The 3247-nt window shown below is 43.4% G+C and overlaps 1 pseudogene; it reads left to right on the top strand.

The window, feature by feature from the left end:
- Positions 1–2263: 2263 nt before the first annotated feature.
- Positions 2264–2869, top strand: LOC114087285 (large ribosomal subunit protein uL1 pseudogene; annotated as a pseudogene).
- The last annotated feature ends 378 nt before the right edge of the window (positions 2870–3247 follow it).

Here is a 3247-nt window from a genome sequence, read left to right on the forward strand (position 1 = left end):
GCCCTGCTTGTTTGAACAGATGGGCCTAGGTGGATTTCCACATCTCACTGAGTGGAAGTAAATCAAGGCCACATCTATGGAGGAAACCCTTTGTTTCAAGATCCATAGGTGTGAGTGAGAGCACCTGGCCAGGAAACATGCCTCCCAGAATCCCAGGAGTGATCAGGAAGCAGGAAGTTCTTCTGTGTCGATCTGGCCAGACATCCAACTCTGAGGGTTTGTGGAGCAAGGATCTGGATCCTATGCCTTCCCTGCTTCAGGACGAGGCAGGTGACACCTCTGAATTCTTCAGCTGGGTGCTCAGCACCACTGGCAGGTCCACCACTGCCTTCTCCCAAAGGAAGTAACTGCTTATTTTTGAAGAGGAGTTTGATGTGAACTGGCTCATTTTTTTTTTCCTTCTAGAAAGCATGTTCTCTATTTGCCTAGAGGGAAAGAGAGAGGCATCTGTCAAAATGTCAAAGCCATTCTAACTTGTGTCTTCTCTCCCCTTTCCTTCTTCCTTTCTATCCTCTCAGGCACAAATGGAAATACTACATTAATTATACCCATGGATATTATATTTACTGGTGATTTTATTTACAAGGCTGATACTAATGAGATGCGATATCCTTTTCCCTTCCTTTCTTCCTTCTGTCTTTGACTCTCTTTCTCTTTCTCAGCAAACACTGATGGAGATACTACTCTGGGTCAGTGCAGGCAGTCAGGGTTGCAGAGTTGGTTCCAGATCAGCTGATCTAGATTGGGTCCTGAGGGAGCTTATTAGTGGTGGGGCCTTTGGTTATCCCATGTGAGCAATCTGAGGAGACCTGCCCTGGGGCTGTGCAACAGCTGCAGAGACTGCCCTTTGGCAAAGCTGCCTGCCACACCTGTTCATGCTGGAATTCCTTTACAAGAAGCAAGGCCTTATATTTCAGTTCCAATTAAATAAGTTCTCCGACGCCCTGGTGGAGGTAACTAACACCCACAAGTTAAAACTCGCCTGAATACAGCTTATGTAGCCAGAAAGAGAAGTGTGCAGACAATTAGTGGAGGTGGGAGGGGAGGGGACACCACAGGGAGAGAAGCATTATTGGAAAAGAAGAACTGGGATCCTCAAAGACAAAACTCAAAACTTAGCTCTTTTCCTTTCTTGCTGATCTCCCTGCCCTATCTCATCTTTAAGATTCAGTTCCTGCCACTGCATTGCTCAATGGGAACCAGGGATGATTTGTCCACATGCTTCATACCTGTGCTTTAAATATAGACTTTTGGCCCTTTATTCCAGGTCTGGCAATAATTAACTAACTATAAGGAAACCACATGATTTTCTAAATGAAATGGCATCAGAAAGTTTCCTGGACCCAATGAGCCCTGTAAATAGCTATAATCAGAGTTGGGCGTTTCCTCTCAGTCAATGCCAAAGTCCTTTTCAATTCAAATCCAGGGCCTCAAGCATACTAGGTAAGAGCTCTACCACTAACCTATGTGCCCAGCTCTTTTATTTTGAGACAGGATCTTACTAAGTTGCCCGGGCAGGCCTTGGGTTCAAAAATCCCAATGCCTCTGCCTCCTGAGTCCTTGAGATCAAAGGCACACAACACCATCCCTGGCAGTGTCTGCTTCTTTTGACAATGGTTCAAGACCTGTCACGTCTTGGCATCTTGCAGACTTGTAACCAAAAGCTTCTCTGGAGCTGGAAATAGCACAGCTTTTCATCTTTTGAACAATTTTTTTTTGAGCCCTCACTTGGTGCTGAGCACTGTGTTAGAGTCTGGAAAGAAGAAATTGGTATTAAAAAAAAAAGAAGAAGTAAAAAATAAGAGTTTCTGCTCCAGACAAATGTGCCTTCAGTAAAGTGGTTTTTGTTCTGACCAAATAGCAACTCTCTCCTCAAGGCTACAATGGCTAAAGTTCATTTTTATTCTAACCAAAATGGCCTGAAGACAGGAGAGGAAAGTTAGCCTAGAATGAACTATTAAAAAAAAAAAAAAATTCCTTTTTACAGTCCGATAATATTTTAGCAATGCTGCCCTCTGCCGTGCAAAACTAGAATCTCAGCTCCAACAGTTTGTACAAATTCCCCAGTGCTGGTTAGTTTAGAGAGAACTTGAAGGTCTGATGTTTTTCTTGCTTTGTTCATACCCCTAAAGTAATTGTGAATAATCATGTGCCCTCTTGCATGTTTTAAATTTGACAACTAGGTTGTAAAGGACTTTCTTTTCCATCAATTTCCTGTGCTTTAAAGAACTGCAGGTCTTTTCCGGCTACACTAGGAAGCATCATGAGCAACAGAGTCTTTCTGGACCCCCCTGTAGGAGGTAGTGCAAAAGTCCTGTTCGGGAACCAGCAAAAGTACCAGAAGTTTTTGGAAATGGTAGGGCTGCAGACCCAACCTGAAGAACCATGACCCTCAGAAGGAAAAATGCTCCTGGGTTACCAGATGGCTGAAGTCCACTCCCTGCCCCGAGTTCTCTATGTGTGTTCTGGGGCCCAGCAGCATGTGATGAAGCCTAGACCGTGGACTCCCCGAAATGGACAATCACCAGACACTGGTCAAGAAGTATTATGTCTTTCTGGCCTCAGAGTGGCTGATCGAGCAAATCCTGTGAATCCTGGGCCCAGGCTGATTTAAGGCTGGCCAAGTCCAAAATATGGGGGTCATTACAAAATGTTCCAAAATATGGGAACATTACGAAATTTTACCAAGGACACAGAATTATTTAACATAACCAGTAGATGAGGTGAAGTCCACCATCAAGTTCCAGATGAAGAAGTGCTCTGCCTGCTCATGGCTATTGGTCACGCCAAGATGACAGACGGTGAACTTGTGTACAACATCCACCTGGCTGTAAACACTGTTCAGGGAAAGCCCCAGTGCCTGTATTAAGGCATGTCCTAGGGAATTCTAATACCATGAAAGAAAAAGCTTTCAGATTGAGCTCATCCAATTTATGTTCCTGTCGACTGGTAGTAAAGTCAGCCCTTGATGTCAATCAAACCAGCCAAATTCAAATTGCTTTCAGTGAAAAATTATTTTGACTGTTTTGGTGGCCATCACTGTGTTCTTGTTTTCTAAGTTTGAGGCAGGTTAATAGCCATCAGAGAAAACTCTCCTTGCTTCACTTTTGGAGGACTCTCTTGTCTTAAATCTGAGTTTTCTTATTGGGCCATTTTTTAAAAATATATTTTTTTAAATTGATGATGGACCTTTACTTTATTAATTTATCTATATGTGGTGCTGAGAATTGAACCCAATGCCTCACAC

This window comes from Marmota flaviventris, chromosome 4 (assembly GCF_047511675.1).
Source record: "Marmota flaviventris isolate mMarFla1 chromosome 4, mMarFla1.hap1, whole genome shotgun sequence".
Taxonomy (NCBI): domain Eukaryota; kingdom Metazoa; phylum Chordata; class Mammalia; order Rodentia; family Sciuridae; genus Marmota; species Marmota flaviventris.